At 42.5% G+C, this 12,783-nt stretch overlaps 1 protein-coding gene and 1 long non-coding RNA gene across 9 annotated transcripts in view; one reads left to right on the top strand and one right to left on the bottom strand.

Annotated features, from left to right (window-relative positions):
• Positions 1 to 2,188: 2,188 nt before the first annotated feature.
• On the bottom strand, positions 2,189 to 12,405 carry LOC139613449 (uncharacterized). The gene is made up of 3 exons (XR_011686756.1): positions 12,266 to 12,405; positions 5,300 to 5,351; positions 2,189 to 4,421 (listed from the first exon to the last, which is right to left on the bottom strand). It is a non-coding gene; the product is annotated as an uncharacterized lncRNA (long non-coding RNA).
• LOC139613447 (basic helix-loop-helix transcription factor scleraxis-like) overlaps positions 12,304 to 12,783 on the top strand; it is a 17,952-nt gene continuing 17,472 nt past the window's right edge. For 5 of the 8 annotated variants that reach the window (XM_071470095.1, XM_071470089.1, XM_071470092.1 and 2 more), the window contains exon 1: positions 12,454 to 12,753. The gene's annotated coding sequence lies outside the window, so the exon portion shown is untranslated. The other 3 variants (XM_071470096.1, XM_071470094.1, XM_071470093.1) reach the window with 1 other exon arrangement.

Raw genomic sequence — 12,783 nt, 5'->3', positions numbered from 1 at the left:
TTAGCCTGGCTACAGGCTGAAAAAAGTTGCATTTAAAGGGGTAAGTTTGTAAGTTTTCTCTGCCGTTAAACATGGTGGTGATTGTTATTTCACAAGAGCTTTGGCCATCATTGCTGGTTAGCGTGCTAACTTCAGCAAAAGAAAAAACGTGATGGAGACAAATGTTAACACTGGTGTTTCTTTCCACCACTGGAGACAGCTCTTGGTGAGTAAAGTGTGTCTCGTAAGACTGGTAAATAAACAGCTGTTAATCCTAATGCTAATGATGTAGTAATAGCAAAACCTCAAATAGCCACTTCAACTTGCCCCCCCCAGAAAAACAAACAAAAAAAACTCCTCCCCTCTGTAACCCGGCTTTCCCAAAGGTCTCCTTTAGATAAGCAGTTATATTGTTCAGCTCATTGCCAATGCGTAAAATAGTGTAATGTTCATATAGAAAAGCCAAAAGTTACGGTTATAAGAACAGGGTCATGGGTGGATGCAAAGCAACTTCATCCTTGACACTGAAGCCCGGCTTGATGCTCTGTTGCTGACCAGTGAAGAGTGTTTCCTTCCTTTTAAAAGAATAGCTTGAGTTTGGGGAAATATGCTCAGTTAGGTTCTTGCAGGAGTTCGATGAGACGATCGGCACCACTGCCAGGTCTCTGTAAATACGAGGCCACTGTGAGCAGTCGGCTAGCATTGCATACAGAGTGAAAGATTGTCATAGCTGGTTATATCTCTGGAGTCTTGTCATCACTGTGGTTAGAAATAGTTTGGCACTAAATTCCCACAATGTTTATTTTTTAACTATGCTTTTTGTCCAGAACAAACAAAAGACAGAGTGTGGTAATTAGTTAACTACTAGCTGAGTTTTCAGTGTTCATATTTACTGTACAGACATGAGAATGATAAAAATCTTCTCAACTGACTCTTGGCAAGAGAGGCAAATTTTCCCAAAAATGTCAGACTTTTGCTCTGATATTTATGAGAAAATTCTTTCCCTTCTTTAAACCAAGTGTTTTATTTACTGAAAAGTAGCCTGATAGACTGAATACTGACTGTAAACATTCAAAAATGTTGTCATTTTGTAATTCATTTGTTTCTTTTTCATAAACATCATATATCAACATTTTGTTTGATGCGCATGTTGAACCATTTTAGGCAACAAAGAAGATGAATTTGCAGAGCAGTTGTTTCACCCACACTCAGTAGATCCACAGACACGCTAAACTATTTGTCATTGAGCAGCTCAAAGGTTCATTCACAGGAGATGGTCTGAATCCTATCTCCCTGGGCTCTTCTTCAGTGTGTCATGGTAAGATATGTTCTTAGTCTTGGTCTCAGCCTGCAGTGGCACAAACTTTCTGCTTCAGAGCCAAAAGATGGTCTGTGTGTGTGTGTCTGTCTGTGTGTGTCTCTGTGTGTCAGTCTGTCTGTCTGTATTTCTTGTGTGTTCTAATATGAGTAAAAGCCATTTCCTAGTTGGGACTGAGAGAAAACATGTGTCTTCTGTATGTGTATGAGTGAGAGACAGTGTGTGGGAGTCTGTCTCTGTGTGTGTGTGTGTGTGTGTGTGTGTGTGTGTGTGCCTGTGATGGCTTTACCATGTGCCGAGTCCCTGTAAGAGACTGAATGAAGTCGGATATGAAGGAACCTGTCAGGTCTGGGCTACTGTCGGAAACCCTCCTTCTGTTACCTCCTCCTCCTCCTGCTCTTCCTCTTCTTTCTACTTTTTACATCTGAAGATTGTACAAGGAGATGCTAGTTATATAGTATATATATCTATGTATTGTCGTTAAGTTAGTAAGGTAAGGAAAAACAGATGTTAAGACATTGCAGTTTTGTCACAGCACTGCTGCTCATTCAAAATGTATAATATTACTGTTGCACAGGAAACTCCTCTGCTCAAAAGGCCTTCACTCGACCCTGCTCAAGTAGAGAGCTACCAGCCGCTCCCACTACTTCCATTCTTATCTAAGTGCATAGAGAAGTTGGTTTTTAAGCAGGTCTCAGAATTCCTGTCATGGAACAACATGCAGGTCAGTCCTCAGTCCTTATCTCGCTGGCCTTTGATACAGTGAACCACTGCAGCCTGCTATCCATTGGGCATCTTGGGCAAAGCCCAGTGTGTCATGGTAAGATATGTTCTTATACCAACCCCTACTCACTGGAGTGCCCCAAAGATCGATACTGGGACCCCCTCCTCTTTGCAATATACACCACCTCCTTGGGTCCAGTTTTCTGCTTGCATGACTCCTCAGATCACTGCTATTCAGCCGACAGTTAACTATGTCGTTCCCACCAGACGACCCTAAAGTCTCTGCACAGACCTCAGCCTGTCTCTCTGACATATCCACATGCATGAAAAACACCACCTTCAACAAAAAGAGTTCAGAGTTCGGAGACTGAACTCGTAGTCAATCCTGGTTAATCAGTCTCTTCGTCATGATATCAATATCAAAATCATCTCTTTATCCCTTACCCCAACCAAGGTTGCAACAAACCTGTGTCATGTTTGAGGACCAGCTATCCTCCTCCACCACTCTTCACTATACAACATCAGAAAAATCAGACCTTACCGCTCTCAGTAAGCCACCCAACTCTTGGTGTAGGCCATGGTTATCTCCTGCCCCAACTTCTCCAGTGCTTCTCTGGTGGGTCTCCCTTCGTGCACAGTGAAACCTCACAGCCCGTTTGGTCTTCGATCAGCCCAAAAGGGCACGTCAGTTCTCTACTCATGGACCCAAACTGGCTACCCATGACTGCCCAAATCAAATTCAAGTCACCAATACTAGCCTTCAGAGTGACTTCTGGGTATGCTCGCATCTACTTGAACTCAATCATACAGCCTTATGCTCCTTCTCAGCCACTGTGTTCCTCCAAGGAATGTTGTCTGGCATTGTCATCCCTGCACACAAGGCAATTGCAGTCCAGACTGTTCCTGTCTGTGGTTCCCCGATGTTGAATGAATCAAGCTACTGAATGCTTTCAGAGCAGGGGCGTCCTTCTCTATCTTCTAGACTGTCTTGAAGACTCATGTCTTCCAAGAGCACCTCCTCTCCTAGCACCTCTAACACCCTAACATGCCTAACTAGCACTTACTATGCACTTCTTTACTCGATCTCCTTGAACTTATTAAATAGACGGAGTACTTAGAACTTAGGCCAAGGTCTCCTACTGCACTGAAGGGATGTCCCTCACTTGTAAGTTGCTTTGGATAAAAGCATGAATGAGGAAATGTAATATAATGTAAATTAACTTGATTCCTCAAGACCTAACAATTTCAGACAGTTGTTTCCATAAACCTGATAGTTTTAAAAAGTACAGTCTGATTATAACAATATCAGTCATTGTTTTTCCGGGTTTTAATGTCGTATTATTGATTTGCTTTTGATGTTAGAGATGTATCCAGTTTTGCAGACACAGCTGAAAGATAAATAAAGGAAAATCATTGGCAGTTCTGCAGTCTTCGAATTAAAAAAAAACACTTCTTAATAAATTTATTGTTGTTGGATAGGTTAAATAGAAAAAATAAAGTGTGAAAAGAACCAGTCTTCCTGTCTTTGGCACTCACTTGATTTTTAGGTTTCTTTGTTAAACAAACTGTGATGAAAACTTTTCAACAGTAGCACTTAATTAAAAAAAAGATTCCTTACCAATGAAGCTAGTGAGTAAATTGTTGTTAAATGTCATTGAAAAACAGGAATTACCAAATGAAAATGATTCATCATTTGAACCAAAATGCCTGTAAACACCCAGTAAATGATTCAGTCACTATTCTTCAGATTTTATTTTTTGATTTTCTGAGCACTTCATGTCTATGTCAGCCTTTAAAAGACATTATCACTACCAAAATGTATCTTGGCACTTCACATGTATATACAGCGGGGTGCAAAAGTCTGAGACTTCTCTCCATTCACTTGAATGGGGAATGCAAGCTTTCAAGAGAGATAGAAAAGATAGACTAGAAACTTTGAGGTGGCACAGAGGGGTAACGATCAGATTTGGAGTGTGTCCAGTCCCACCCTGGCAGCTGGATACGCCCCTGGTTTCACCTCGTCCACATGGAACAAGCTCAGTCCAGGACTTTCCTGCAATCCCAGCCCCAATCCTAACCTTAACCCAAACCCTGTAATTAGTTTTTTTGGAGGGAAAATGGTCCACACAAGTCATTTTCTGGTAATTGACTGCAAGTAGAGTTTAAATGGTCACAGACACATATACACACGGGCACACGAGCAGCCTGCATGCACACACACATAAACACAGTTAGTCATATACACAGTGGTCGTGCAGCTGCGGTGTGTGTGATAATGAGACAATCCTTGGAGGGACTCATCTGGACTGCGTTATATCATCTCCCTGGAAACAGTCCACAGCTCTAAAATAGGAGTGTTTGCTCTCAGTCAGCTGCAGCATGATGTCATCCAATATAATTCCTACAATCAAGGAAAAAAACAGATATTTGATGACATATGAATGTGCAAAGAACAGTGGTTTCTTTAAATATGGAGATTCTTGTGGTGTAGACTAATTCGGAGCTCAGTCTGCAGCTAATGTTTGTCTAAACAGAGACTTGCCATAAACAGACAAAAACTTGTTGCCTGAGCCCTTGCACCTGTCTCTTATTTTCCCAAGTGGGATGAACAGTTGAAAAAAGCTGTGTTTTTAATATAAGAAACACATAAGTCATCAGTATGTTTTTCTGCTCCTGTTGCTTTATGAACCTCGACGCAAAGAGAGAGCCACAAAAAGTACAAAATACTGTACATACATGAAAAACTGTACCTCAGTCTGGACTTTCACAGGGTCTTCCAGGTGTTTCACTTTTCTAATGAGTTTCACTGAGCTACTGACTTCATAGCACTCACTAGGTGCGCCCCCCCGCCCGCCCGCCCCCCACCTCCCCCCCGCTGTGGCTTGTATTACTAACTGCACATCTGGATGGGGCAGTTTTACAGTACATTTCCAGTTTTACAGTAGAACCATAGGCAGACAAAATATGTTTAAATTGCACAACTTTCACAATAGACCTTAATTAGGCTTATCTTAACTCTCATTTTTTGAGTCAGTTAAAAAGTTGGTTGGGAAGTTTACAAGTCAGAATAAAGGGTCTCTTCTGTTGCGACCCGTCACTTTTTTTTTTTTTTTTTGGCTGAGAGGATGTGAATCAATATGAATGTGAGCGTGACCGTGTCACTCTTGCTTTAAAAGAGCCTCAGATTGGCCGGGTCTGGTCTGTTTCCCGGGCAATAGCTTTATTAAAGACTGCATCTGTGTGTGTGTGTGTGTGTGTGTGTGTGTGTGGTTTACTAGCCGGCTGCGGTGGTTCTCAGGGGACAGCCCTCTCCAGCTGCTGCTTTACAAGACTGTAACATCAAACACACACATACACACACACTTAACACAAAGGTTTGACTTCACACATCTTTCACCCAGCTCAGCCTCCCTTAACAAGTTCATCAAATGAACTCTTCTCCTCACTTCTCCCATTCCCAACATACCAATGATCTTTACTCTCACACCTCCTGCAGTCCCTCTCTTCGCAGTAAAATACACACACTGTACAACAAGCCCTTAAATGACCATATAGGTCTCTTGTCCTATACCCTGAGATAGGACCCATAGGAGCCAGCAGCAGGCTTACCGGACCTTCGTCATCATGGTTAAGGTTGTGGAACGGTCACAGTTTGGCTAATTTTAGACACAAAAACTGCTTGGTTGGGTTTAGGGAAAGATTATGGTTTGGGTGAAAAATTACTACTTCTTTAGAGTACCTTTGTTGTCGTGGTTACAGTAATAAACAGGGTTGTGAAACGGTCATGAACCAAAGAAACACTGTGGGCTGTTTCATCAGTTTCACACTGGAAATGAACAGCAGTCTCCAACGTGAAAGTCCTGTGTTTTGCCGACCCATCCATCCACCCCAACCTTCCCTTTACTGTTCTATATAATACATCACCTAATTTCCTAATATGTTTCCATCATAATTGCTGCAGCTGCTACGATAAAACGTATCTACAGGTCATAATAAGCTGCTTGCACAGACAAACTATGGGCTTTTTTTTTTTTTTTTACAGGATGGTCTCACTGTACAATAATTGTTAATTAAATGTTCTATTTTGCTGTTTATTATATTGTCTATGTATAGCAATATTCCAGTGTATAAGGCTGAATAAGCAAGACCAAAAAAAATTCATTCAGTATCAGCTTAACAGGTGTAGCTCTGCGGGGGACTGTGACCTCTGACCTCACTGAAGCAGGATAAGCAAATCCACAAAGCAAAAATCTTCTCTTCAACCCCCCCTACTGTCCAGTCATTTCAGTTATACTTTCTTTAAGGTCTGGTCTTGCTCCACTGCTGCTCCAGAGTAGTACAGTCATAAAATTCAATATGAAGTATAAAATGTTTGTACTTGACCTGGCAGTAAAACTGCTTTTGCATTTTATATTTATCTGTATTTTACCTCCACTTCAGCTTTTCCAGAGTAAAAGTTTTGGAAGAAATTGGACATATGAATATATATATATATAAAGGACATATAAAGACATCTGAAAAGCAGTGCACTGGAAATCTGCCTGTGATGACTACATTTACTCAGTCAGCAAATAATGGCACCACTTCATATCTAGTACAAACTGTAAAATAAGATACCTACTACAGGTGGCGCCCCCAAGATGTCAGCTTATATACATATATTTGTGCTTGGAAATTACACACACACACACACATACAACACACCCCCACCCATTGTTGTTTCTCTCTCTCTCTGCGATGTGAGCTCCCTGGCATTTAAGGCAGCCAGTCATTACACCATGGAACGTAGTGGAGCCAACCAAAGCCTTAAGAGTTTGGAAAACCATAGTGTGAACCATTTTATTTTTGTTACCTTTCAGCCGATATCCATTTATCATGACTGACCCTGTTAATATACAATGTTAAGTTATTTGTTTCTCAAAGAACCAACGGTTCATTAAATGTTTGGACAGTTAAAACTACAAAAAGTGCAAACTGCATTCATATTTTTAGTTTTGTCTTTATTCCAATGAGCTCAAACTGTCCAACTGTTGCACTCAAGTGTGGCTCTGGAAATGATTGGAAGTCAAGCAACCAGAGCAGGACAGCCTGGCTAAGGGGAAAACATATAGTCCAGGAAAAGAAAAACACAAGTGGTGGGCAGAGATGGTGGCAGATGGGAGAATGAAAAAAGTAAGTGAGAAAACGATTGAGAGAGTTGAAGAGAAAGTTAAAAATACAGGGAGAGAGGTGAGGTGGTGAGTGAGTCAGGTGGTCAAATCGTTCCTGCCACCTCATTAGGGGCGATGACATCACAGCTGATTTCTCTTTTGGTGTGCTACCACCGCTCCACCAGTCCTCTGTTACAGGAGAGGTAGAGCTGCTACTGGCCAGAGTCTTTAATAGCAGAGTCTGGGGAGCTGCTTTTATGTCTCCAATAACTCAGAGCGAGTAAAAAGGAGCCTGGATCCGCTCAGATTGGAGAAGCCTTCTTTGAGCTGAGTAATCACAGCTCAGAGTTTTTAATATCAGAGTTACTCCCTTTCATGAATGGACTGTAGAGCTGCTGCAGCTGTCTGTATTCAACTGATTCAGTTGTAACAAAGCCTTTAACAGCTTCTCTAGAGGATAGGGCTCACGTTAATGCCTACAGAGAGCTTTCAAAGTTGTTTATACTGCAACAAAGTAAATATCTCACAGGTGACCAGCCGTGCTTCCAAACTGGCACTCGGTCAACCTGTATACCTTTGTCAAGTGTGTCTCCATTCGTTTTCTGTGTCCAACATTCATTCAACAGGAAACAGAGGCCTAAAAGTCATGAAAGGAGAGTTTAAGGGGCTGCTCAGAGTTTGATTGGCTACAGAAAAGTGAATAGTGGCTTGATTTTTTCCTTTTATATCCACTGACATGAACCAGACCTTTCACCTACACTGGAATAAGGTGCTGAGAGAGTGTGACAGAGTGTGGAGAGGGGTCTGGCAATGTGAGTACATTTAACATTGAATAATTCCAGACTACAATAACATAATTTACAGGGAGATACATGATTACTGTGCTAAACTGAATACAGAATTATCATCTATTCATGTTTGGAAATTTAACATCTAAAGAAGGATTTATATTTGTGCATTAAGGTCAAGCAGCAACCTTCGAGGTCGAAAAATGAAGCCAACACAGAAGTGCCAAAAACTGCACTTCTTTGACTGGCTGCTTGAGTCTGGCTCCAAAAGTGAGTCAATCCCCATAGATCCCCATGTTAAGATGTCCAACTTTACAGCAGAAATAAACATGTTTACAGCCTGGTACAGAAAACTGTTTTGGTCTCTATAGATAATTTCCCCCTTCATGACAACTTTATGGGGGCTGAATTCTTATGTAACTCATCCGTTTATTCTGACTTAAAGTTCAGTATAATTGAGGGCATGTTTCTCTGAGTTACAGGTAGGTGAGCATATTCTTGCCACAAAACAGCATGCACTGAAGTCTTGGCTCCACTCAAACCCCACCTCTTTGCCCATTTTTGGATTATCCAGGAGTTCGGCAGAGTCAGGCACTAGCAAGATGGCGATGGAGCTGCCAACTTGGAGCTTAAAAATCACTCTTCAGAAACCTATGGGTGACGTCACAGTGGCTACGTCCATCCTTATTTACAGTCTATGGTTAAGGTGCTATGGTGTAGCTGTGGAGCCAGTAGCCTACACCTCCGCTAGTGTGCAGCTCCAAAAAGTGTAACTATATGTTGGGGCTATGCTGGCTTCTTAGATAACACATGGAGGCTGCAAGAACTGTGACTGGTCAGTTTTGGCTGTTTATGTTATGTATAATAAGTATTTGTTTTTATCTTGCAAGGATTGATTGATTAAAATGTGCCAGCAGCATTTCATTGCCTCCACTGGTCATGACTTATGCCCCAGATCCAGACTGTCCCAGACTACAATTACATTAGAAAATACTCTCCGTTTAAAAATAAAGCTCCAGCACAAGAGAGAAAAACAGGCTGTTGATCAACTGTATTAGGTTCACCTTAGCCGTGAGTTTGCTGCCAATTTGCATCCCCTGACAAAAAGTGAGTAACACTTTCCTGAATCTGCATGTGCACTAGAGGTGAGATGGATTTGAGCAATATACTTCAGCCTCAGTTACCCCAGTGGAGCGGATAAGTGGCCAGTAGCTGTTTGTGGAAATACTCATGCGTGTTATTGTGTTATTCTCAAGCAGAGAGCATCTGTTGAGAATAACACACACACACACAAAAAATAAAATCCCTTCAACTGCTAAAAGGCGACTCAGAGAAGCTGCAGTAGAAAAGAAGCAAATTACAATGAACACCAGATAATGGATTGGAAACAGACTTCCATCCCTCAAAGTATCTTTTATTGCCCCATTGTGTTCACAAATACTGCGAGATTCAAACAAACTAGCAGAGACGCCCTCCTGCAGCAGGGCTCAGATGTCTGATGACAGCCTTCAGACGCACTCAGACAAACGAGATAAAAGTCACACAGACTTTAATTTCCCAGCATTTGTTTCATTGTTTTACAGCGTTCTGAGGGATGTCGAATCAAACAATAGCTTTTTACTATGTGTTTGAACCCAGTGCACCGCAAGCGTGTTTGTGAGAAACTCTATCATAAAACGGGATATGAACGGAAAAAACTAAGAGAGCGAGCACGGTTTCAACTGATGTCTTCCAGTTGTGTGACCTCTCTTTCCTTCTCCGTCTTTTTTCTGTCTCTCTGCCTCTCTCAGTTTAATAAGGCCAGCTGTAGAGTCTGGCTCTCTTGGGAAACACAGTAGAGTGTGGCTGGAGCTGAGGCTGAATGAGGCTGAAATTGGTGGTGGTGGGGGTGCGAGTTGGGGGGCGAGCACTTCCGACCATTTTCCCCATGCAATACACCACGCAGTCTGGAGCATTGGCAGGCCGCCGCCAACTCTCTCCCCTTCTTCTTCTTTCCCTCCCTCCTTCATTTCCTTCCTTTCCATCCTACTTTTCTTCCTCTGTCTCACAACCGCTGCCTCCACCCCCCCCCCCCCCCCCCCCCACACTTTCCACCATCTCTGCTTTTCTTATCTTCTTCCTGTTGTCCTTCTTTCTGTGCTCACAGCCGTGGAAAGCGGAGAATTACTTTAGGTAATGACCCTTGCCAGACGTCTGCTCAGTGGCACCATAACAAGTTCTGATACTGTTCCTTCTGTCACTTTCAGTGCGGGCTAAAAACAACTGTCCAAGGACTACGATAAATAGCTCAGTCCCTAGGAGTCCCCCCCTCCTCTGGACGCCTGCTCTGTGGTACCGTATTGGGTCCAGACCTGCTTCCGAGTTTTGACAGGTCCCTGACCCGCGCCAGAGCAGTTCAGCTGGGTTGAGACTGTGGGGGTGTGTGTGTGTGATTGTATGTGTCTTTGTGTTAGTGTGTGTTTGCATGAGTTTGGACCCGGCAAAGTTGGTGGGTGTTTTTCGTCAGACTAATGAATAATAGGTCTGAGCTGAGAGAAGAGTATCAAGCGAGAGGAGAAGAGGAGGAGAAAGGAGGGGGGTGGGGGTGGGGGGTGTAATGACTATCAGATGGTGCTCTACTACTGTGCTGCTGCCGCCACTGCTGCTGCTGTGTCTTTAAAGGGGAACACCACTCAATTTAGAAATTCACATATGTGATTGTTATTCTGTGGAACTGTGCAAACAGTCTTCATGAACTCAGGAACAGGAAGAGAGTGGAGAGTCTAATGTGTGTTTGCCATTTAAAGTCTGGTGCAACTGACAGCAGATAGGCGGACGACCTTCTTGACCCACAGAGGGGTTACTGACGGTCCACATCCCAATGGACTGATTTACTCTTTGGTTTTACCAGTGTTGGGCAAGCTGATTTAAAAAAGCTATAATCAATATTTTTATCACAATGGCTCTCATGACTTATTGTGTGTGAAAGGGGGTTGCTCATGGTGGTAAACCCATTATTGCCAGATTGTGCAGTTCGCCTCACTTCCACAGAGCATTATCGTAACTTCCAGCTCAGTGGCCGTCATGCCAGAACATTTTTCTTATCCCAAACCTCTCTAGCTTTTTTCTGACCAGCTTGTTCATACCATGATTTCAAGTTAGACTCCCAAAACTCTTTGTCATAAATTGTTCATTTCAGTCAGACGAATGCTACCTGTTGACGAGGAGGTGCTCATGCGTGAGATTTCATTATTACCATGAACAACATCCTTGAAATAAGACTGTCTTCTAGTCCTGTTGTTGAAACTCAACAGCCAAACACTTTTAGCAGTGTCAGTAGGCTAGTGGTGTCCGCAGGCCTGAAACAATGACAAAGTATTATTAATACTGTCAGCAACAGCAGATCAGTACTGTGCTGTGACAGAAATAAAGAAGGAATGGTTCGAGATGGAGTTTGATCCCAAGAACCTATTTTTAAAACAAACATAACAACTATGAGAGATTGTCAAGGGGGATGTTACTGGAAAGATGACATGAGAGAATATTACAGCCTGCAGTGGCTGATGTTACACTGTCAAATACAACAGAAGATGGTAGGCTACTACATGAAGATCCCGAGGCAGCTGTTGGAGTGAGAGAATTTCTCTATAGAACATTAATTGGCATTAAGATATTGGCATTTATATATTTTATTTCTGTCCATTTTGCTGAAAAGCGATGTCTCAAATGCTCCTAAATCCCTCATACTTGCTACTATGCAGAACAAATATTTTGAATAGGTGGTTCTTGCATGAGGCCCAGTGGTCTGGTTTTCCAACCTGCAATTTCACTGGTTTGGTTCTAATTGCTCTAAATGCATTGTTTTTGGTGAAAAACCTCTAAAACCCACTGTATGCTATCTGCCCAAAATGGCTGACAGACAAAGGGACCGTGACCAGCTGGGGAAAATATGGCAGCTAAAGAGTCAAAAGGTTTCCTCAGAAGGTAGTGGAGACAAGAGAGAGTTTACTTTACTTTAATTGGCAAAAGTAATTGGTAATATTATTTGTTACTCTGCCCAGCTCTGTAAAAAGCGCCTAGAAATGTCTCCAGATCCCACACTTGCATGTCTCATCTTCTGTAGCCTATCTGAGAAGCACAACAAAAACATAATGATTTAGCAACCAGCTTACAGTTTGGTGGTATTTACCGACTGGCAGCAGCAGACTTCAAACACCCTCTGCTGATTCTTGAATATACAAAAGTTGGCAAACCAGAGAAGACATTATTATAGACATTACAAAATGACTAATCACATATTATTAAGATTATCCTGCCAGACGCCTCACCTGGCGTGATCTCTTCTCAGGTGATCTCATGGGGAAGTTAATGTAAACAAAATGGAGACATGGGGGCAACAACTCGTAAAGTTTAGTAAAGTTTTGCAGTGATAGAAACCAAAGACAGAAGGCTTAAAGCGGTTGGGGAGACACAGTCAGCACAGGTTGTCTGTCCAGTGGAAACCGCAGGTGAGATTTTAACTTTTTATTTTCCAGTGTGTCAACAGTATGTTAGCTAACGAAACCTCAAGCGCTAGCTAGACCGTTTACCGTTGCTCGGCAACACCGCAACGGCTCCGGGGCTGACGTAATCCTAACCGACGTCAATGCTGAACATCATGTTCGTCTCGACGGCCCCGGTGAGCTTAGCTACACATTACCAGACAGTCTGGGACAAACATCGGTACCGAGGACCAGGAACAGATTTGTCCTTTGATTGTCGACGGTGGTGAATCGGGGTTAAATCGGGGGAAACTCCAGCAGTATATTTAAATGAGGTAACTGGTGGCGTGTGGCTGTGATCGCAC

Source organism: Trachinotus anak, unplaced genomic scaffold, assembly GCF_046630095.1.
Source record: "Trachinotus anak isolate AG129_WGS33_773 ecotype Australia unplaced genomic scaffold, CSIRO_AGI_Tana_v1 ptg000032l, whole genome shotgun sequence".
NCBI classification, from domain to species: domain Eukaryota; kingdom Metazoa; phylum Chordata; class Actinopteri; order Carangiformes; family Carangidae; genus Trachinotus; species Trachinotus anak.
Note: the sequence above shows the minus strand (reverse complement) of the source record. Positions and strands in the feature narration are given on the sequence as shown.